At 40.6% G+C, this 24989-nt stretch overlaps 1 long non-coding RNA gene across 2 annotated transcripts in view; it reads left to right on the top strand.

The window, feature by feature from the left end:
• LOC307193981 overlaps window positions 1-24989 on the top strand; it is a 267667-nt gene that overhangs the window by 92352 nt on the left and 150326 nt on the right. For both annotated transcript variants that reach the window (XR_013830468.1, XR_013830469.1), the window contains exon 2: window positions 23217-23349. This is a non-coding gene — a long non-coding RNA (uncharacterized lncRNA). The remainder of the gene's footprint in view (window positions 1-23216; window positions 23350-24989) is intronic.

The following is a 24989-nucleotide window of genomic DNA, read 5'->3' as shown; positions in this document are numbered from 1 at the left end:
GCCTGCTGTGATCATGACCGTGATCTTAGACACATATTTAAGTTAAATGGCTTTAAATGATTATAATCTCTTTTAATGTAAAATTAGCCCTGCAGAAACTCCATTTGGTAATTTTTTCCCCCAATAGAGCATACCCATATGGCCCACATATTCAGTATATGTGAAAGTGGCTCTCACATTTCCTGATATGTTGAAGGTGTCTGGCCCATGTTATTCCCCTATCATTTCTGAGTGTAGATAAACTTGAATGAAACGTTTAGGTATTTAAAAATAAATGTGTCTTGCAGGGCCTGCTTCAAGAGTATGAACTCAGATTTCTGAACTCAGATTTCTTTCAGCCTAATTGAGCACTTTTTCAGTGATATCTTCCTGTCATTCATGGACGTTTTTGTAGTTTTAGCCTCATTTTTATGCAAACTATGTTTGTATCAGAGGTCTCACAAATGTAAAAGTAGGTTACCTGCCCTCTTGCGTACTGTTTACAGTATTAATTTGCCTTAGATTTTGTTGGGGTTTTTTGTTGTTCAGTAAAGCTCTAGTCAAAGAGTTACAAATTTGGATAGTACAAAGTAGTACTATCCAAATGACTATTACTTTATTTTAATAGCATCTGTAATTTCATTGCACTTTGTATCGTTCTTAACAGGAAACATTTCGTTTGCATACCTGTGCATTTTCCCATCTTGAAAAGAAAGAAACTAAGCTTTTTAGAGATAATAACTCAAGGAGAAACCCAGCCAGGTTTTAATTTGATGTGAGTCACGTGCATGCTAGACGCACAGCTTGCATTTTCCCCCTTACCATGCAATTATCTGTAAATATTGTATGTGCTTGGCTAAAATGCTAGGAAGTCTACAGTTATATTAATGTAGCTCCTTAATTGCATATAATGGGATTTTCAGGCTACTGCAACCTATCCATTTATCATATTCCTAATAAAATTACTCAGTTTTTGTCTAAGGCCTTTTTATTTACTCTTCATTTAATTTAGAAGAACTCTAAAAAATAATTTAATTCTTGAGAAATTAAATCATTTGTAATGAAGGAGGAAAATGTGAAATCCAGGTTAAGAGCTGAATCCACTTAAGAGGCAGTTACTTGAAACCCCAAGTCCCGTTGATGAGACATTTTTTGCCCCGGTCGGCAAACACTAACAAGTAAGTCATCCTAGGACTCTGCTTATAAGATTCCCAGCTGTCCTTTGGGGAGGAATAGGGATGTTTGTAACCCCTTTGATGTTGAAAACAGGTATGCCTTGGTATACAGAATAGATGTATTCCCCTCCAAAAGTTAGCTGCCTTTAGGGCAAATTTCTTCACATTTCAGTCCCATTTGCCGGGATGGCCATTAAGAAATCCAACTGGCATTTCAAGACCAAAGACTCTCCAGCATATATAGTGTTGAGTTCCTAGGAAGAAAAAAGACAGTGGTTTATAAGAAAAGGTTAATAATATTCAAAAATCCCTGAAAAATACCCATGCTGACCCTCAAAATACCAAACTCAGTTTAAACCTGTAGTGGAGAGAAGGAAGGAGCAAATCCTAAGGAGCTGATGAACAGTGAAGGATAGCCAGACCCTTGCTGAGCTCACCGTGTGGGCCCGGAGCCTGGGAAGGGCAGGCGACGAGGGGCCTCGTTATGGACTGACGTGCTCACTTGCTCTCCTTTGCTCTTATTTATTCTCTTTGAATTCTTCTAATCTCACTGCACTTGTTATTTGTGTGCTCGAAGCTTTACATTCTGGCTTATCCAACCCTGGGGTTGAATCACCCTCTCCCTATAGTCGGACCGAAGTCCCTGACTGCATGTGTGGGAGTGGCCAATCCTCTCTTTCTTACTGCTTCTGGGGAAACCATGGCATCAAAATAGAAAGTGTAGACATGCTGCTTTGCGTCTTCCTGGTCTCACCACTCCTGTCCGTGTCATCCTTCCAGGGTGATGGTAGCCTCTGGCTGCTCTCCTGGGCTCGGTGAAAACTTCCTCTGGCACGTGGTCTCTGGCTCATGAGAGTTTCAGCTCTGTTCTGGACCACAGAATTGGTAGAGGAGACATGTCTTGTCCCAGCAGCGCTAACGCCCCAGAGAACATCTGGCCACTGATACTCTCATCTAGCAGCACTGGGAGATGGAGGGAAAGAGAGACAGGGAGGGGGGATGTGCGTTGAGAGGTGGAAGATAGATAGTGATATAGAGGCATTTGAAGGTAGAAAATCTCTAGTCAAGATTTGGTTTGTCCAAGTGCATTGGGGACCCTCGGGGACCATAGAGCATGGGTGTAGCAAGCCCAGAGAGTTGAGCTGAGATTTAAACCCCAGTACCAATTCTTCTTGGCTCTGTGACTCTTGGCAAGTTATTTATACCTCTGTGCCTCAGTTTCATCATCTAGAAAATGGGGGTAATGACCTTAATAGGATTGTGGTGAGGCATTACTAAGGGACAGAGACTAAGTGTTCATAGTGTGAGCTGCTATTACTAGCAGCTCCAGAGTAGAATGCCCAAATCATCCTTTCTTATTGGGTGTCTTGTATTAGTTTTGAGGTCAAAATGTTGTTCATCTCTGGGTAAAATTAATAGACTTAGATTTTTAGGGAATGCAGGTAGCATTTCTTTGTCTCCTGTTACATATATACTGTTACTGTGAAATGCTGCTTGTCTGGCTGGCTGCTCTATCTTGAGAAATATTTGCACCATATGCAATACGTATTTAACATATATGGAGGGGAGGGTGCCCAAACTCTAGAAGCTTTAAATGATAGTATCTCCAATGACAAAAAGGCTTAAGCCTTTTTCTCTAGAATTATGTCTGCATATTTTCTATGAATCAAGTGCTTTCTTTCAAAAAATTTTTTGGTAATACCTCAGTCTTCCCCACAACCGTCTCCCCAGTGCCTAATTCTAAGTACTAAACAACGTATCTACTAGTGCTATACGGAGGTCAGACAGTGAGAGTGCTTGGATTTCTCTTTATTCCACTGAGAACTCTCATTCAGTTCTCATTGGTGAACATAAGAGTGATGAAGTGGATGTTAGGAGAATTTCTTACTTTTAGCTCCTTATTTTTTGCCTTTTGCAGGGGTTCCTCTCGTTGGTTAGACAAATAAAAGAAGTACCAAAGCATAGAATATTTTTTTCTCAATCGAATGGAATTATAGCTTTGAAAACGTTGAAATAGGGTGGGATGTGGAGGAAGAGCTCTTTGTGGCTGCCTGGAGAGCGAGAACGTTCAGGGCCAGGGCATTATTTGCTAGCCTGCCCGCTTGACCGGATGCATTGGCATCTGAGAGAAATGAATCCCAGGAGAGAATTTATTTGGGTTACCATAGCAACAGAAGGGGGGTACAAAGATGGGTTTGGAAGCCTGCAAAGAATGCACACAAGTTGGTATGACAACTGCAATACCTACTTCTCTGACTTTAAATGTTTCAGGGAACGTCTAATATTTAACTTTTCCAGTGGCATTCAAACTTTTCTTTGGCCATTGGTGGTTAATGTGGCGTGACTCAGACTTTGATGTCTGATGTCTTTTTAAGAAAGATTCCTGCAGGAATTCAGTGACTGTTACACTTTGAATCATAATGCTCCCGCGGCAATCTAGCAGGGATAAGCTTTTTCTTTTTTAATTACCTTGTTCTATCTTTTTGGTTTCTGACTAATAAAAAAATGTTCTTTTTACTGATGTGTACTAACACCGGGTGCCCTTCTTTATCATTCCATTACTGAGCTGAACACTTTAAATGTCATTTAGAAGAACATTATATTGAGCTGCTCACAAAGAAATGCCTTTCATGTTGGGATTCAATATGGGAATTTAATTCAGCCTTGCACCGAGATACTGGAAAGATTAACAGATTATAGGATGAGAATGGAAATTTAAATGACAGATCAAAAAGAGCTGAGTAGGCTGTCTTCTTGATTTCCCCAACTAAGAGATGAGTAAAATGAAGCACGTGTATTTGAAAAAAAAGCAGGTATAAAAGCAAGTTATACGCATTTTTTGGAAATCTCTACACTAGAACCTGAGTGTTGGAATCTGCAGATACATGGAAATCTGAAGAGTGTAGCGTTTCCAAGACAACGACCTTCCTCCCAACCATCATGTGTTTTTATCTTCGCTGTGTCCCAATCTCAGTCTTTATCCTACTCCATCTCCTGCTTCAGCTTCTTTAGTTCTTGTGTGGAATCTTCTCTCAGCTCCTCCTAGGCACTGAGTAGGTTGACCAATGGTTCCAGTTTGCTGGGACTGTCATATTTTGAGCATTGAAAGTCCCGTGAAACTGCATGGTCCCAGTCAAACTGGGCAGGTGGTCACCCCAGCACCGAGTGTTCTTTGCATATTCTTTCCTACTTTCTACATCCTATATCCCTTCACTGCTCTGTGCTCTGCCACTTTATAGTTTGTCAGTGGTCCAGACATGCACAGTACAATATGTTAGCCACTAGCTATATGTGATTATTTAAATTTAAAATAATTAAAATAAAGTAAAACAAAAAATTCAGTTTCTCAGACTCTCTAGCCAAGCGATCGACAGGCACATGGCCACCCTCTGGACAGTGCAGATATAGAGCATTTCTGGGCTCTCAGAACATCCTCTTGGACAGTACTGATCTATGTAACAGAGCTACTGAGAATGGGGTAGGGATACGCATGCAAGTTTTGCCTGCAGTTTATGGCTTAGGTATAATGTTTGCTGGACACATTAAATGCTAAAAGAACCAAGTAATCCTTAGGTTCCAATTTCTTTGAATTTCTTCTTATACCAACTATGGAACATATAATAAGGCTATCTGTCATCCTTACTGGGTCATTTGTCACATAGGTATTGAGCACCTGTGTTAGGATACCGTGATGAATTATGGTGTCTGCCTTCTAGTAATTTAATGGTCTAAAATGAGAAGAAGAGTTGTGATAGTTATCATATAGTAAGTCTCTTCATGAGGTACATAGGAGGGATTGATGAGCAATTGAGGTTCTCAGAGAAAGCTTTGCAGAGGAGATGACACAGAATGAGGGATTGAAGAAGCAGAAAGAGGCAGTGCAGTGTATGGATAAGGAGCTGGAATGTCTGAGTTTGAATAATGCTTCCTTTCTTCTTCCACCAATTTACTGGCTGTGTGACTCTGGACAAGTTTCCTAACTGATCTGTACTTAGGTGTCCTCCTCTATAAAATGAGGGCAATAATAATATCTTTCTCACAAGGATATAATGATTAAATGAGTTAATACTCATAAAGCATTAAATAAGACGTGGCACATGATAAGAGCTCTATAACTATTTGTTATAGAAGGAAGGTTAAGGAGACCTTCAAGATGGTGGAGGAGTAAGACACGGAGATCACCTTCCTCCCCACAGATACATCAAAAATACATCTACATGTGGAACAGCTCCAACAGAACACCTACTGAACGCTGGTAGAAGACCTCAGACTTCCCAAAAGGCAAGAAACTTCCCAAGTACTTGGGTAGGGCAAAAGAAAAAAGAATAAACAGGGCAAAAGAATAAGGATAGGGCCTGCACCTCTGGGAAGGAGCTGTGAAGGAGGAAAAGTTTCCACACTTTAGGAAGCCCCTTCACTGGTGGAAATGGGGAGTGGGTGGGGGCGAAGCTTCGGAGCCATGGAGGAGAGCCCAGCAACAGGGGTGCAGAGGGCAAAGTGGAGAGAGATTCCTGCACAGAGGATCGGTGCCGACCGGCACTCACCAGCCTGAGTGGCTTGTCTGCTCACCCAACAGGGAGGGTGTGGGCTGGGAGCTGAGGCTTGGGCTTCGGAGTCCAGATCCTAGGGAGAGGACTGGGGTTGGCTGTGTGAACACAGCCTGAAGGGGGCTAGTGCACCACAGCTAGATGGGAGGGTGTCTGGGAAAAAGTTTGGAACTGTCTAAGAGGCAGGAGACCATTGTTTCAGGGTGCGCGAGGAGAGGGGATTCAGAGCACCGCCTAAATGAGCTCCAGAGACGGGCACAAGCCATGGCTATTAGCGCGGACACCATGAAATGCTAAGACTGCTGCTGCAGCCACCAAGAAGCCTGTGTGCGAGCACCGGTCACTGTCCACACCTCCCCTCCCGGGAGCCTGTGCAGCCCGCCACTGCCAGGGTCCCATGATCCAGGGACAGCTTCCTTGGGAGAACACATGGCGCAACTCAGGCGGTTACAACATCATGCTGGCCTCTGCCACTGCAGGGTCGCCCCACATTCCATACCCCACCCTCCCCACCGGGCCTGAGTGAGCCAGAACCCCCTAATCAGCTGCTCCTTTAACTCCCTCCTGCCTGGGCGAAGAACAGATGCCAGAGGGCGACCTACATGCAGAGGCGGGGCCACATCCAAAGCTGAACCCCAGGAGCTGTGCGAACAAAGAAGAGAAAGGGAAATTTCTCCCAGCAGCTTCAGGAGCAGTGGATTAAATCTCCACCATCAACTTGATGTACCCTGCATCTGTGGAATAGCTGAATAAAAAACGAATCATCCCAAAATTGAGGCAGTGAATTTTGGAGCAACTGTAGACATGGGGTTTGCTGTATGCGACTGACCAATTTCTGATTTTTATGTTTATCTTAGTGTAGTTTTCAGTGCTTGTTATTATTGGTGGATTTGTTTATTGGTTTGGTTGCTCTCTTTTTTTTAAATTAGTTTTTGAATTTTTTAATTTTAATAATTTTTTTTATTTTAATAACTTTCTTTTATTATTTTTTTCTTTCTTTCTTTTTCTTTTTTCTCCCTTTTCTTCTGAGCCGTATAGCTGACAGGGTCTTGGTGCTCTGGCTGGGTGTTAGGCCTGATCCTCTGAGGTGAGAGAGCTGAGTTCAGGACATAGGACCACCAAAGAACTCCAGGCCCTATGTAATATCAATCAGTGAGAACTCTCCCAGAGATGTCCATCTCAATGCTAAGACCCAGCTCCACTCTACGACCAGCAAGCTCCAGTGCTGGACGCCCCATGCCAAACAACTAGCAAGACAGGAACACAACCCCACCCATTAGCAGAGAGGCTGCCTAAAATCATAATAAGGTCACAGACACCCCAAAAAACACCACCAGATGCAGCCCTGCCCACCAGAAAGACAAGATCCAGCCTCATCCACCAGAATACATGCACTAGTCCCCTCCACCAGGAAGCCTACACAACCTACTGAAACAACCTGACCCACTGGGGGCACACACCAAAAACAATGGGCCTACGAAACTGCAGCCTGTGAAAAGGAGACCCCAAACACAAAGTTAAGCAAAATGAGAAGACAGAGAAATATACAACAGATGAAGGAACAAAGTAAAAACCCACCAGACCAAACAAATGAAGAAGAAATAGGCAGTCTGTCTGCCTGAAAAAGAATTCAGAATAATGATAGTAAAGAATATCCGAAATCTTGGAAATAGAATCGAGAAAATACAAGAAATGTTTAACAAGGACCTAGAGGAACTAAAGAGCAAACAATCATGAACAACATGATAAATGAAATTTAAGATTCTCTAGAAGGAATCAATAGCAGAATAACTGAGGCAGAAGAACGGATAAGTGACCTGGAAGATAAAATAGTGGGAATAACTACCACAGAATAGAATAAAGAGAGAAGAATGAAAAGAATTGAGGACAGTCTCAAAAACCTCTGGGACAACATTAAACACACCAACATTCGAATTATAGGGGTCCCAGAAGAAGAAGAGAAAAAGAAAGGGACTGAGAAAATATTTGAAGAGATTATAGTTGAAAACTTCCCTAATATGGGAAAGGATATAGTCAATCAAGTCCAGGAAGTGCAGAGTCCAATACAGGATAAATCCAAGGAGAAACATGCCAAGACACATATTAATCAAACTATCAAAAATTAAATACAAAGAAAAAATATTAAAAGCAGCAAGGGAAAAGCAACAAATAACATACAAGGGAATCCCCATTAAGTTAACAGATGATCTTTCAGCAGAAACTCTGCAAGCCAGCGGGGACTGGCAGGACATATTTAAAGTGATGAAAGGGAAAAACCTACAACCAAGATTACTCTACCCAGCAAGAATCTCATTCAGATTCGACAGAGTAATTAAAACCTTTACAGACAAGCAAAAACTAAGAGAATTCAGCACCACCAAACCAGCTTTATAACAAATGCTACAGGAACTTCTCTAGGCAGGAAACACAAGAGAAGGAAAAGACCTACAATAACAAACCCAAAACAATTAAGAAAATGGTAATAGGAACAATACATATCAATAATTACCTTAAATGTGAATGGATTAAATGCTCTAACCAAAAGACATAGACTGGCTGAATGGATACAAAAGAAGACCCATATATATAATGTCTTACAAGAGACCCACTTCAGACCTAGGGACATATACAGGCTGAAAGGGAGGGGATGGAAAAAGATATTCCATGCAAATGGAAAGCAAAAGAAAGCTGGAGTAGCAATTTTCATATCAGACAAAACAGTCTTTAAAATAAAGGCTATTACAAGAGACAAAGAAGGACACTACATAATGATCAAGGGATCAATCCAAGAAGAAAATATAACAATTGTAAATATTTGTGCACCCAGCATAGGAGCACCTCAATCCATAAGGCAAATGCTAACAGCCATAAAAGGAGAAATTGACAGTAATGCAATCATAGTAGGGGATTTTAACACACCACTTTCACCAATGGACAGATCATCCAAAATGAAAATAAATAAGGAAACACAAGCTTTAAATGATACATTAAACAAGATGGACTTAATTGATATTTATAGGACATTCCACCCAAAAACAACAGAATACACTTTCTTCTCAAGTGCTCAGGGAACATTCTCTAGGATAGATCATATCTTGGGTCACAAAGCAAGCTTTGGTAAATTTAAGAACATTGAAATCATATCAAGTATCTTTTCCGACCACAACGCTATGAGACTAGATATCAATCAGAGGAAATAATCTGTAAAAAATACAAACACATGGAGGCTAAACAATATACTACTAAATAACCAAAAGATCACTGAAGAAATCAAAGAGGAAATTAAAAAATACCTAGAAAGAAGTGACAATGAAAACACGATGACCCAAAACCTATGGGATGCAGCAAAAGCAGTTCTAAGGGGGAAGTTTATAGCAATACAGTCTTACCTCAAGAAACAAGAAACATCTCAAATAAAAAAAGTAACCTTACACCTAAAGCAATTAGAGACCGAAGAACAAAGAAACAAAGCAAAGTTGGCAAACGAAAGAAATCATAAAAATCAGAAAAGAAATAAATGAAAAAGAAATGAAGGAAGCAGTAGCAATGATCAATAAAATTAAAAGCTGGTTCTTTGAGAAGATAAAGTTGATAAACCATTAGCCAGACTCATCAAGAAAAAAAGGGAGACGACTCAGTTCATCAGAATTAGAAATGAAAAAGGAGAAATAACAAATGAAAATGCAGAAATACAAAGGATCATGACATTACTACAAGCAACTATATGCTGATAAAATGGACAACCTGGAAGAAATGGATAAATTCTTAGAAAAGCACAACCTTCTGAGACTGAACCAGGAAGACATAGAAAATATAAACTTACCAATCACAAGCACTGAAATTGAAACTGTGATTAAAAATCTTCCAGCAAACAAAAGCCCAGGACTGGATGGCTTGACAGGCGAATTCTATCAAACATTTAGAGAAGAGTTAACACCTATCCTTCTCAAACTCTTTCAAAATATAGTAGAGGGAGGAATACTCCCAAACTCATTCTACGAGGCCACCATCACCCTGATACCAAAACCAGAAAAAGATGTCACATAAAAGGAAAACTACAGGCCAATATCACTGATGAACATAGATGTAAAAATCCTCAACAAAATACTAGCAAACAAAATCTAATAGCACATTAAAAGGATCATACACCGTGATCAAATGGGGCTTATCCCAGGAATGCTTGGATTCTTCAATATACGCAAATCAATCAATGTGATACACCATGTTAACAAACTGAAGGAGAAAAACCATATGATAATCTCAGTAGATGCAGAAAAAGCTTTCAACAAAAGTCAGCACCCATTTATGATAAAAACCCTCCAGAAAGTAGGCATAGAGGGAACTTACGTCAACCTATTAAAGGCCACATATGACAAACCCACAGCCAACATTGTTCTCAATGGTGAAAAACTGAAAGCATTTCCTCTAAGTTTAGGAAAAAGACAAGGTTACCCACTGTCACCACTATTATCCAACATAGTTTTGCAAGTTTTAGCCACAGCAACCAGAGAAGAAAAAGAAAGAAAAGGAATTCAAATCGGAAAAGAAGAAGTAAAAGTGTCACTGTTTGCAGATGACATGATACTATACATAGAGAATCCTAAAGATGTTACCAGAAAACTACTAGAGCTAATCAATGAATTTGGTAAAGTAGCAGGATACAAAATTAATGCACAGAAATCTCTTGCATTGCTATACACTAATGATGAAAAATGTGAAAGAGAAATTAAGGAAACACTGCCACTTACCATTGCAACAAAAAGAATAAAATACCTAGGAATAAACCTACCTAAGGAGACAAAAGACCTGTATGCAGAAAACTGTAAGATACTGATGAAAGAATTAAAGATGATACAAACAGATGGAGAGATATGCCATGTTCTTGGATTGGAAGAATCAACATTGTGAAAATGATTATACTTCCCAAAGCAATGTACAGATTCATGCAATCCCTATCGAACTACCAATGCATTTTTCACAGAACTAGCACAAGAATATCTCAATTTGTATGGAAACACAAAAGGCCTTGAATAACCAAAGCAATCTGGTAAAGAAAAACAGAGCTGGAGGAATCAGGCTCCCTGACTTCAGACTATACTACAAAGCTGCAGTAATCAAGACAGTATGGTACTGGCCCAAAAACAGAAATATAGAGCAATGAAATAGGATAGTAAGCGCAGAGATAAACACACTCACATATGGTCACCTTGTCTTTGATAAAGGAGGCAAGAATATACAATAGAGAAAAGACAGCCTCTTCAATAAGTGGTGCTCGGAAAACTGGACAGCTACATGTAAAAGAATGAAATTAGAAAACTCCCTACCACCATACACAAAAATAAACTCAAAATGGATTAAAGACCTAAATGTAAGACCAGACACTATAAAACTCTTAGAGGAAAACACAGGCAGAACACTCTATGACATAAATCACAGCAAGATCCTTTTTGACCCACCTCCTAGAGTAATGGAAATAAAAACAAAAATAAACAAATGGGACCTAATGAAACTTAAAAGCTTTTGCACAGCAAAGAAAGCCATAAACAAAATGAAAAGACAACCCTCATAATGGGAGAAAAGGTTTGCAAATGAGGCAACTGACCAAGGATTAATCTCCAAAGTATACAAGCAGCTCATGCAGCTCAATATCAAAAAAACAACCCAATCCAAAAATGGGCAGAAGACCTAAATAGACATTTCTCCAAAGAAGATATACAGATTGCCAACAAACACCTGAAAGGATGCTCAACATCACTAATCCTTAGAGAAATGCAAATCAAAACTACAATGAGGTATCACCTCACACCGGTCACAATGGCCATCATCAAAACATCTACAAACAATAAATGCTGGAGAGGGTGTGGAGAAAAGGGAACCCTCTTGCACTGTTATTGGGAATGTAAATTGATATAGCCACTATGGAGGACCGTATGGAGGTTCCTTAAGAAACTAAAAATAGAACTACCATACGACCCAGCAATCCCACTACTGGGCATATACCCCGAGAAAACCATAATTCAAAAAGAGTCACATACCACAATGTTAATTGCAGCTCTATTTACAATAGCCAGGACATGGAAGCAACCTAAGTGTCCATTGACAGATGAATGCATAAAGAAGATGTGGCACATATATACAATAGAATATTACTCAGCCATATAAAGAAATGAAATTGAGTTATTTGTAGTGAGGTGGATGGACCTAGAGTCTCATACAGGGTGAAGTAAATCAGAAATAGGAAAACAAATACCGTATGCGAACACATATATACGGAACCTTAAAATACAAAATGGTTCTGAAGAACCTAGGGGCGGGACAGGAATAAAGAAGCAGACATAGAGAATGTACTTGACACACGGAGGGGGAAGGGTAAGCTGGGATGAAGTGAGATAGTGGCATGGACATATATACACTACCAAATGTAAAGTAGCTAGTGGGAAGCAGCTGCATAGCACAGGGAGATCAGCTCAGTGCTTTGTGACCACCTAGAGGGGTGGGATAGGGAGGGTGGGAGGGAGATGCAAGAGGGAGGGGATATGGGGATATATGTATACGTATAGCTTATTCACTTTGTTATACAGCAGAAACTAACACACCATTATAAAGCAATCATACTCCAGTAAAGATGTTAAAAAAATGAAAAAAAAAAAGCAATAGGCGTGGGATTGGTAGGTGCAAACTATTACATTTAGAATGGATAAACAACAGGGTCCTACTGTACAGCACAGGGAACTACATTCAGTGTCCTGTGATAAACCAAAGTGGAAAAGAATATAAAAAAAAGTATGTGTATAACTCAGTCATTTGCTGTACAGCAGAGATTGACACAACATTGTAAATCAACTATAGTTCAATTAAAAATTGAAAAAATAAAAGCAATAGCAGAAAAAAAAAAAAAGAAGGAAGGGTAACTGAGACCCAGGTTGTGAAAATGCAGAGATTACAACAGCGTGATGGGTTAGAGACCCACAGACTCTCCAGAGCTGTAGTGGTTGAGATGGTGGTATTGGGTGGTGGCCATGCTATGGGTGTGGCGGTGTTGGACAGGTGGGAGGGGCAGGGAGGATCGAGGACAAAGTAGATGCACATGTAAGTGGGGCATACCCAAGAGTGATGCCATGATTCTGTAAGTGACAGGAAGTTCATTTTTTAAGCAGGGAAGGAGGAAATTAGATGTTCCCTTGACACAGGTCCCGATCTGATGGCTAGGAGGATGTATTTGAGCTTGACAGCATCTGAAATATGAGGAGGCCTGAAAGGAGACAACAGATTTGAGAGATATTCAGGAGGTTAAAGAAAAAAAGAACTGTGGGGAATGAGCAAAAGGGGGAAGTACTGTGTAACAGTATGTTAATCCAGTGTACTTAAAAGTAAGAAACATAGGGTTAAATTTGGGAGCTAATTTCAAAGACAGTTTTCCCTGCCTCTAGAAGATGTTGTCACAAAGAATATGGTATTATTCTTACTTATTGCTCTATTGTAAACTTGTAAATGGAGTCTTAATTTTTTTAAAGAAAATTTCCCTGTTATATGGAGAAAGAAAACGGGAAAATGTGAGGGTGGAAAGTGGTAGAAAGTTTAACATCATTCTGTTATTCTAAGTTATTGCTTTGTCTTTGGAAAAGTAATAAAAGCTTATTTCTTTTATAACTTAATCTGTGTACTCGGGGCTGTCATATTAACCCCACATTAGTATTAGATTTTAATAAAGGGCAGCACTGCAGGAAGAAAGATGTTTGCTAAATCTAGAGAGTGGGGCATATAATTTCATTTTTGGAAGGTTTTTAATATTGTTTTTACTTTTTCATTGTCTTGAAAATTATATTTGACTTTGTCAAATAACTGTAACAGAAAACAAAGTTGTTTTGAATAGAACTTGGGAGGTGTGGACTTCTGTTTCTTTACCAGTTTACCTCTTGGTAGCATTTTGGAGCCAAAGGGGAGTTGGATCCCTTGATTGGAAAGAGTTCCTGGACTTTATTTCTGGGCTGCCTGAGACATGTTTCCTTTTTTCCCGTATTACATGCTCAGTGAGTCTGATGATTACTTTATATGACCTCATGTATCTCTGGGCCTCCGATGGCCAATGAGCTTTGGTCCTCAATTCAGAGCTGGTCCCTGCTGCTCACACACCTGGAGATGTCCTTGGCATGCTCCTCTGGAACCTCTTCCCTTATAGCTCCTTTTCAGGGCCTCAGATTTCCTATCTTAGGTGATTCAAGCCCAGGTGTTTCCATTAGATGTCTGTCCATCTAATCCCCAACCTCTGGGTGTAGGTATGCTCCTGCCCAGACCATTAGTATTTTTTATCTCCCCTCTTCTTTCTCCAGAAAAAAAAAATTTTTTTTTAGCCACACCACCCAGCTTGTGGGATTTTAGTTCCCTGACCAGGGATCATACCTGGGCCCTCGGCCTTGAGAGTGTGGAGCCCTAACCACTGGACCGCCAGGGAATTCCCTCTCCAGAAATATCTTTATTGACTCCCTGATTCCAAGTGAGGTCAGTCCCTCTGTAACCTCCTTCCCATGGCAGATTCCTTGAGCCTTCATTAGTATCAAAATATAATTATATTAATAGCTAACATTTTGGGTTGCTTCCTGTGTTCCAGGCACTGTGCTGAGTACTTTACATTCATTATTTCTTTTACTCTTTAATAGGACCTACTGAAGTATGTACAGTTATCTACACTTTACAGGTGAGGGAACTGAAGGTCAGAGAGGATGGTGGATTTGTAACAAGTCACACAGTAGAGGGTGATGGAGCTGGGTGGTCTGTCTCTAGAATCCAGTCTCTTAACCAGTATCCTGTAAGTATTACTTCCCCTGCAGCCATCAGCCTTTCTCACATACACCTTGCTTCGCTAGGAAATGCCCCACGTAGTTGGAAAATCTGCTGAGATGTCGCTCTGCAGGATCTTGCAGAATCCAGACTTCCTTTAGCTTTACTGTTAGGCACGACAAGCATCTAAATCTCGCTTCTCAGTGGTTCCCAAAGTGCTCCTTAGAGAAAATTGCCAAACCTTAGCACGTAAGTGTTGAGTTTCTACAGAAGCAACTTTCTCTTTGTAAGACATTTTGATAGTAGTAGCTCAAACTCCTTGAGGAGGAAGGCACAATTTTTATCATCTTCATTATTACAGATGGGAAAAGGGACCCAAAAAGGTTAAGTGGCTTCCTCAAGTTTGAGTTGCAAGTCTTCAGAGGTGACAAAAATGGTGGCCGGAAAATGAAGAAATCTGAACTTTCAGAGTCTCATGAGTTTGGGCCGTATAAGATTCTCTTCGCTTCTTCAGCTTATCTAGCACGACTCCCAGGGGCTGACTTGACCCCCCTCCCCTGGCAGAGCTGAGGCAGCTGCAGCAGCGGGTTCTTGCAGGGGCCCAAGTGGGTTGATGGTTGAATAGCTGCCTTTTGTTGCTCTCGTCCACTCAGGAAGGGCTCTCCCTTTTTCTTCTGTGCTTACTCAGTCACACTGCCTGTTTGCTGCTGAGAAAGGCTGCAGAGTATTTTTATTCTGGTCATCCTCTCATTACCCTTGGATAAAGTAGCCACAGGCACAGTGTAGGTAACATTTATAGTGGTTTGCAGTAGAATTGGCATTTCTTTCTGTTTTTCCAAAACACAGCTAAGAGAAATCTTCTGGTAGTCAGAGAGAATGGGAAGCCGCTCACCCACAGGTCAAATTCTGTTACAAAGAATGCTGCCACGGCCGCCGTCTCTGTATGATGAAAAGGGTTTTTGGCTATAGCACCCATCTTTCAGAAAGCAACATGAGACCCATTTATGCCTTCCAGCTATCGTTTCATCTCCTTCCTTTCATCTTAATCACTTCTGGAGCACTGTTCCATCTCCCTATTTGAAATTCCCAGAGACCCCTTTCAGAGCAGCTGTTATTCCTCCAAATTACACAGAGTCCACCTCTCTTTGCTAAGATCGCTGAAGGTTCCCTCAGCTGTCAGGTCCAAAGGCTGCTTCTCGGCCACTCCACTGTTCTGGAGCTGTGAGCTACACCTTCATCCTTCTCTAGTCTGCAGACTCTCTGAGGACCCAACTCAGTGCCTAGTGCATAATAGGAACACACTGAAAAATCATCGCCCACAGTGACGTGGCCCTTGAGGTATGGTCTCAAATGGGCTGCCTGTTATTTCTCTGACTACCCATCTGTACCTCCCCTTTCTCACTTAAATACCTCTGGAGCTGTAGCCTGAGTTTCTAAACTTTCCACCTCTATTTGCATTCTCTCTCCGGATTTATCATCTACATCCTCTGGTTACAGTTTTGTTTCTTTCAACCTCTTCAATTCCTTACTCACTTCAGCAACTCTGATGTTCCTCATTCCCAACCCCGCCCCCCCCCCCCCCCCACACACACACAAGGACACCTGCAGACTAAATAGTCCTGGAGACTGCTTCCACCAAAGGGGGTTAAAAGTCTTCTCCTCTTCAGGAAGCAATCTTGGTCCCTGTATCTGTCCACATAGTCCCTTTTCTGTTGACAGATATAAAAAACTGACTTATCAATTCCAAATGACTTTGCCCTACCAACCTCCTAGACCAAGAGGCAGCAAATTTTTCTGTAAAGGGCCGGATAAATATTTTAGGTTTTGTGGGTTATATGGTCTCTGTGACAACTGCTCAACCCTATGATGTGAAAGCATCCGTAGGCAATTTGTAAGTGAATGGGTGTGTCTGTGTTCCAATAAAGCTTTATTTACAAAAAAGCCAGCAGGCAGGATTTTGTTTGTGAGCCAGAGTTTATTAACCCTTGACCTAGGCTGTATGATTTTTAGCCTGCAATCTTTGAAACAGTTAATGGGATTCCCAGTGTGATTTTTGTGACCAGGCCGAGGTCAAACTGCTGTGTTTTGTCCACAGCAGTGTTACCCCTGAACTCCTCTGGAATGTGTGTCCAGATACTTTTGAACTTCTCTCTCACCCTAGCTGACACTTCTGCTTTCCCCTTTCAGCTGCTTTTTCAGATCTTTGTTGATTTAATCTTTCCTGGAGTCCTTGCCTTAAACAAGTCCTTTTATTTAACTTTTTTGGTTCTTAACTCTTTTTAGTCACAGCTACATTGCCTTAAAGTCATCTCTTTGGTCTTAGGAATCCCAGATCCAGGTTTGTTTGTTTTTTCCTTTTTGCCATTTCTATTAAAAAAAGACAGTTTCTAATAGTTAGAAAAAACATAGACAAGGTGGGAAAAGCACGGAGTATAGAAGACCCATTGGTTAGCCTCAATTGTTTAGTTGCACACAACAGAATTCACTCTAAGTAGTTTAAATGGAAATGACTTTATTACAGAGTATTGGATAACTTGCAGACTTTCCAGGCCTGGGAAACATGTTTGCATGTTGTAAAAACAGAAATAATGCAGCCAGCAGAAACACTCCAGAATTGCAAGGGACTTCTTTATATAAGCCCTCACTACTGACTCTGTCTGCTGCTCATCACTCCTATGCATTGAACATATAGCCTCCTTGACCACTGCACTCGAAGAACCACAGACCACCCTTGGCAAAGAATCCTATCTCTTCATTTGGTGCTCACATTTATCTTCCTTGTCTTGCATGGGTGTATCTGCTTGGCTGAACCAGAGCTGCAAGGGAGTCTGAAAACTAGCCTCCATAGTATGGGAAAGTATAATGGGAGAGAGTAGAGTGGATTAATGGTGGTACGAGACACAACCATTTACTGGCCACAACCTTGGGAAAATTACTTTGGTTGAATTTCCCTGTAGATAAAAATGGGGATAAAAATACATTTCTTATAGTGTTGGTAAGATTGTTTGCAAAACACCTGACACATAATAAGTGCTCAATAATGGCCATTATGTTATTATAAACAGACAATAAATGAACATTTTAAACTACAGATGACCCTAAACAATATGGAGGTTGGGGCATTGACCCTCTGCACGGTCAAAAATCTTTATATAACTTTATAGTCGGCCCTCCATATCTACAGTTCCACATCCGTGGATTCAACCAACCACAGATCGTGTAGTACTGTACTAGGTATTTACTGAAAAAATTCGCTTGTAAGTGGATCTGTGCAGTTCAAACTCATGTTGTTCAAGGGTCAACTATGTATAAGTATACAATGAGCTCATTAAGGATGGTTTTTCTCATACAGAAATAATAAGAATGGAGCAACCTTCTCACTTCAATAATTTTAGTGTTCTGACTTGCTGACATTCTGTCCTTTGGTCAGTTCGAACAGTTATCAAAATGCTCTTAACTCACGTGTGTTCACTGAATCCAATGCCTTCAGTCTAACTCCAGCCTCTAAAATTCACCCACATCTTTTTAGTCATAAAATGTATACATGATCACTGTAGGAAAACTGGAAAATACAGAAAAGTATAAAGAAGAAAGTAAAGATCACAGGTAATCCACGGTCATTCCTGACTTGTGCGTGGTAAAGTAAAAAGGCATTCACGGCAGCCAATTCAGATGTTCATTGCTTGATGCTAATGGAATTCAGGCTGGGGTTCAGCAAAAACTGGAGCACAGGCCACTGTGTTTGGTGTGTGAACATATGTTATTGATTTGTTTCTCATTAACAGTTAGGGAGGCAGCTATAGTTGTCATCCTCATTTTATAATGAAAGAAACTGTAACAGGAGGTGACCAGTGTGTGATTTCACAGCTTGTGTCTTGAGAGGCCAGAATTCAGACTTGGGTATTCAGATCCCAAGTCCAGCTGTCTTTCCATTATCATATACGTCTTCTATTTTCATGAGTTGTATTGCCCTGTGGTCAGTCAATAACGCACAGGGAACAATTCCATTGCATTTTTACCCATTATACTGTCCAAGTGGACTGTTCTTATGCACTCTACCATAAAGAGAGAATTAGTATCACATTCTCAGTTTAGGAATGACAGTGTCTTGCCCAAGATTCCCCGAATTAGTTGCTCAAAAATAGCTTTGGAATAATGACATAATGAATTGAAGCACAGCACGAGAGGGGGCTTATTGTATTATAATCGTGAAAGTGTGAATTTTATTTTTTTGACCGCATATGCTTAGCACATACTAGAGTCTCAGTTAAATATCCTTTGAATTCATGTTTATAACAAAAATATTTGACCCGTGGGAAGACATGTTTCTAAATGGTTTCCTAGTGATTGGCCTATTCTCAGAAGGAGTTATTTCCTCTTATACTGATAAATGAAAATAAAAGACAACAAATGAATACCATCTAATTTAAATTTATTTGGCTTTAAAAAATGTTTTAAAATGCATTCTTACATGATATTTGAATTTAGAAGCGGGAAGAATTTTTTAAAAAAAGGACACCCTGAACACGTGCCAGACACACCAGTATTCCCCTCACTCTCCTTTCCCTTGTTCCTTGGGAGCGGAGCCCCATTCCCTTCCTTTCTGCATTCAACTGCAGTACATTCCATAAAGTGCCTAAGTTCTGTTGCTCAACTTATGCAGTGCTTCACTGTACATAAATCTGTTCTCAAATTGACTCAATCTCATCAGGGCTAAAAACAAAAATAGAAAAAAAGAAAAACACCATCACCTTGTGTAGCTGATAGAAGAGGATGGACCCAGTTGATTTCGAGGGACACTGGGTCCCATCCAAGGCTGTGGGAAGCAGAGCTGATTCTACAGGTGCAGCATCACTCCACGAAGGCTGGCAGAGCTCACAGTAGCCCGTGTATGCCTCAAGTCTGCATGCCCTGAGGAGGAGTCATGGGCAAGAGAGAAGAGGGTGGCAGCCAAGCGGCAGTAGAAATGTGCCTCCATTGAGGCATCTCCTTTTGAGTCCTTGTGCAGCTGTTTGATTCCCTGTGCAGGGCATGCACACAGCTGGGATTTCTTCTGGAATGTCACCGTATTGTCTTAGTCTCTCTATAGAAACTGTTCTTAAGAAAAGGCAAGTCTTCACTTTAGGAAACTAAATGTCAAATATTTCAACTTATCTTTCACGCTTGTTATAGACACGTTTATTGTTTTCTGTGCAGTTTAATTGCTTGGCTCCTTAGCTGGCTTTTTCCTCACTGCATTTCCCACAACATTAAGAAAATGATCTCTCACAAGACAGAAGGAGTAGAGGAAGTGAAAAGGTGTCAGTTTTCTCCCTTCTCATGCTCACCTTCTAGTCAACAGATGTCACCAAAGACAGCCCCACTTTAAACATGGATCTAGGGATTCTTCAGTAGAAATATTTCCAAGCTTGGAATAGATTATTGTGATCTATTTTGAATGAAAGCCAACAGGGATATCTTCTTCCCTGATACTGTGCTTTACTTGTGTTGTTAATAAAATTATTAGAAAGTGCTTACAGTTGTGAAACTCTTTAAATTTACTTGGTAGTAAAAATAGTAATTAAAGATGAAAACTCTCCTAGTTCTTTAATTCTTGGGGAAAACACAAATTCTGAGTGGGAGTTTAGTTCTTTCTCTAGGGTTAAATTCTGTCTTAAAAAATGTGTCACTTGTAAAATACCGAGGGGTATTGCAAGGCTCCTTCCTTTTCTGAGAATAAGGTGGACATATTTCCATTAACTCTTGAGCAGTGACTCTCAACTTGGGCTGCACATTAGAGATCACCTGGGGTACTTTAACAAGGATTGGTTGTAGCCTCATAGAGTCCTCTTTAATTGGCTTGGGGTGTGGCCTGAGTGCTGGGATTTTAAAAACTCCCCAGTGATTCTAATGTGCAGCCAACATTAGGAACTACTGATCTAGAGCAAGGATCTTATAGCACATCCGTTGAATTCTCAGTTTATAGCTATTGAAATGGACTCTTGCTAAACTTATGGACCAAAGGAATTAGTTAAAGGATAAAGGGAAACTCACTGATGCAAAGGAAGAGTTACATTACCGGGTCTCAGAAAGGACGGAAACCAAGACAACTATAGCCATTGAGGTAGCATGAACTAATGGACAAACTCTTTAGGCACTGCTGGGATGAATTAGCTCCAACCATTTTCTTTCCTTTAATTTCTTTTGCTTAAGGTTCAAATGCCAGGGAGAGAAAGGAGATTGGCTCAACTCTTAGCCCCACCCTTAGCCAGGAGAGGATGGGGTGGGGTAATTTCCCAAAGGAAAATTGATTTGCTCTTCTTGGAAGATGGCACTGTTGATTCTTGGCAGACAACACGGCTAGATGTTCCCCCCACCCTGAAACCATTTTGCTCTGGATGGGGAGGGCGTAGGAACATTTCTCTCAGAAAGCAGTTGGCTCAGGATCAGACTCCCTTGGGGTCTGCTCATTTGCTCATAGTAGTTATTCATTCATTCAGAAAATATTTATTGAATATCTATAATACGAGTCTCTCTGGGAATGCCAAGTTGAGGAAGTAGTTGATGCTTTTAGGTTGGGTACAATCTCATAAGGGTAAGAGACATGCAGATGTAAGCATGATATGCCAGACAGGTCTCCAGGCATTGCTCCACAGAGTAAAAATAGCTTCAGTCAGACAGCCACTATTTGAATACCTACAATCTCTTAGAACCTCATGGGAGACTGTCACATGTCTGTAGAAAAGCTTGATCCTTGTCTTGGTTACCCGTGGCTAGAATTTCTGATCTTCTGACTGAATATTTTCCTGTTGTTTCTCAGTCTTCTGGAATGTGGATGGCAGCTTCCTTCTAGTGTGCCCGGACTCAGAACTGTCTTCATCCTGCCTCCTCGCTTTAGTTGAATTTTCTGGACATAAACCTCATGTCTGACTAACTCAGAGCCCTTACCATCATCATTATTTTTTTCCGAACCACTGCTCTGACATAGGCCTACCTTCTTGCTTTGCTTTGTTAAACAAGGTCCAAGAAGACAGGCTCTCTTCTTAACCTTGGGCACATTCTTTATTAGACATGTAGAATATGCTAGATGATGGACTGCAAATATATTCTTAAAACTTCTCTCTGGCCTTTTAGGCTTATGTTCTAAACTCAGATATTGTCAGATGACTGTTATGTTAGACCTATAGTATATTTTGGGTCTATTTTCTCTAATTTCACCCTCAGAGTATGGTGGAAACCTGCCAAAGCTATCGACCTAGCAGTAATGACAACTATAAAAATCAGAATATTTCTAATTTTTAATTAAAATACAAAACTAAAGGATCCAAGTAATACTTGTAATAACAACAATAATAAGGGCTAACATTTATTAACTATTTGCTATACCTAGTACATGGCATATAGTAAATGCCCCATAAAGACTGGTTGTGGTTTTTTTGGTTGTTGTTGTTATTGTTATGTGACCTGGCAGGCATTGTATATACACAAATGTGTAAAAGATAGCTGCTTTATATTTACAAACTTATTTAGTCCTCACGACAATCCTATGAGGTCAAGGTATTCTCATTAAACACATTTTACAGATGAAGATACTGAGTTATATACAGAGATTCAAGAACTTATTCAAGGTTCCATAGTTAAAACTAAGTGGCATGGTTAGGGACTAAACTTGGGCAGTGTGGCTCTATTTTCTTAACTCCAAGATAGTTGCTGTTTGTTTTTACTGATGAATATAGTACTTATATATGGTTGCTTCAAAAATATTTGTAAAATTGGGCTTCCCTGGTGGCGCAGTGGTTGAGAGTCTGCCTGCCGATGCAGGGGACACGGGTTTATGCCCCGGTCTGGGAAGATCCCACATGCCGCGGAGCGGCTGGGCCAGTGAGCCATGGCCGCTGAGCCTGCATGTCCAGAGCCTGTGCTCCGCAACGGGAGAGGCCACAACAGTGAGAGGCCCGCGTACCGCAAAAAAAAAAAAAAAAAAAAAAAAAAATTGTTGAATGAATGAATGAATTGTAGTTTCGGTGGCTGGCTTTTTTCAACATACTCGCTACTACCATGCTCTGGAGCACAAGAATTTGAATTTATTTGAAATTTTAACTAACACGTAATTATGATGACAATTTATCTACATAAAAACCTCCATACTCTATGCTCTACAAACCTAATTTGCAGTTTTAAAAATGTTTTTATTTATTATTATTTTTTCCAGCTTTATAATGATATAATTGACATACACCATTGTGTAAATTTAAGGTATACAGGTGTTGATTTGATATATATTGCAACATGATTACCACTATACGTTAGCTGACACCTCCATCCCATCACATAATTCCCATTTCTTTTTTGTGGTGAGAACATTCAAGATTTACTCTCTCAGCAACTTTTCAAGTTATGATACATTATTAACTGTAACCATCATGCTGTACATTAGATCCCCAGAACTTGTTCATCTCATAACTGGACATTTGCACCCTTTGACCAATATCCCCTTATTTCCTCTACCCTCTAACCCCTGGTAACCACCACTCTACTCTGTTTCTCTGAGTCCAGCTTTTATCCAGGTACTTGGTTAATGTGGTTCCTCATGATTTTCCTAGTTTGAATCACTGAGGTTTGCTTATTTTCAGAAGAAGAATAATTTGACCAGTGTAGACACTGCTTCAGGAAAAGGCAATAATAACCAAGAGAAGAGATGGGGCTGCTTCATTCTTGTTGTCTTCCTGATTCTGTTTCCTGTGCTTGCTTTTTTCAGGCTGGAGATGACTCTCCCTGAAGTTAATTCCTCAATTGTCCTGGTGCTGTCAGATGCCTTTCTTTTCTGAAGGATTTCCTTAATCCACTGTGGTTCTTTAAGTGGCTGTCTGGGTGACACCAAATGCTGTCTGGTAAGCAAATAACCTTACCTAACTATCCACATATATTGTCAGAGGAGACTGCAAACTTTGTTTTGGACTTAATTTTAGGAAACCAAATCCCAAGGCAGATATAACAAACATGAAGACCTTTCCTATTTCCTGTTTCTGCTCTTTGCTGGAGAATAATAGAAATGATTGTTCTTTTAAAATTTGTGTTTATGTACCTATTTTTGGAAGAGCTACGTTTTTGGAAGAACTACTTATTTGCAAGTGAAGGGAAAGAATGCCATTAAACCGATACCTGGGTGAATCAGGGATTGAAAGTAACCCTGCTGGGGATGTTACAAAGATGCTGCTGTGTCTCTCAAACCAGGAGATCCTGAAGGCAGCTGTTTACTGTATAACTCTGTAAAGCTTTGTCTTCAGTGTAAGTTGTGCTGTGACGAAACAAATGTCTGTGATAAACACTGAGTGCTAGTCTTCCTGGGCCTGGGACAGTAATAATGAGGCACACTCCTGAGTATGGTTTTGAGAAGATCTTCAGTCTAAGAAGCAGAGTTAGCCTGGCTTCTGTGCTGGAGCACGTATCCAGGCAGAGCACCCAGCTGAGGCAGGCAGGATGGTGGGCAGGGGTGGTGGTAGGTGAACCTATACCTATCATCACATAAAATGAAAGAAAGTCTCCAGACATGTGGCTTCTCAAACAATCCTAGGCTAGGAGAGAAATGTCCAACTCAGGCCAGGGCGAATTGGAGGAAATGACCTTTGACCTAGGTCTTAAAGAAGTAGGAGTCAGCTTAGCAAAGGAGTAGGAAGAGCATTCCAGGGAGGGCTGCATGTGTGGAGACTTAAAAAGAGAAAAAGAAACTGTGAGTGGCTGATATAGCTACGTGTAGGGTAAGACGGAAGAAGTAAACAAGGACCAGATTACAGAAGCCTTACTTCCCCCCAATAAGGGTTTCTCCTTTATCGTAATGGCTCTGGGAAGAGAGAGAAGTAGGAAAGTGACAGCCCTGGATTTTCAGTTTTGAACCATCATTCTAACATGAAGGATGGGTTAGAGGTGGCTGCGGACTAGAGGCAGGAAAATCAGCTTCAAAGAGTAGTAGTGGGATGAAGAGGAGGTGTTTGAGTTTAAGAGATTTTTTAGGAGGTAAAAATCAACAGAACTTGGAGAGTGACTGAACTTGAGTGGAAGGAGCTAAGGACATTCTCTGGCTGGGGGACTGGGTGAATGGTGGCATTGGTTTCTAAGAAAAAGGCTGCTGCTGCATAGCACAGGGAGATCAGCCCGGTGCTTTGTGACCACCTAGAGGGGTGGGATAGGGAGGGTGGGAGGGAGATGCAAGAGGGAGGAGATATGGGGATATATGTATATGTATGGCTGATTCACTTTGTTATAAAGCAGAAACTAACACACCATTGTAAAGCAATTATACTCCAATAAAGGTGTTAAAAAAAATAAATGAAAAAGGCTGCTGCAGGAGAAGCAGGTTTGGAGAAAAAAATACATGTGTGTATCCCTAGAAGCTGACAAGATTTATATACTGGGCTATGTTTTCAGCCCCAGCTTACCTTGTATACATACATAATGGTACTTAAGTTCTCAGCCTCTGCTGCTGCAGTCCAGCAGTCCCTGTTAAGATTGTCACTACTGATTCTCTCCTGAA

Source organism: Stenella coeruleoalba (assembly GCF_951394435.1).
Source record: "Stenella coeruleoalba genome assembly, chromosome: 11".
Taxonomy (NCBI): Eukaryota; Metazoa; Chordata; class Mammalia; order Artiodactyla; family Delphinidae; genus Stenella; species Stenella coeruleoalba.
This window is presented reverse-complemented; position numbering and strand designations above follow the sequence as displayed.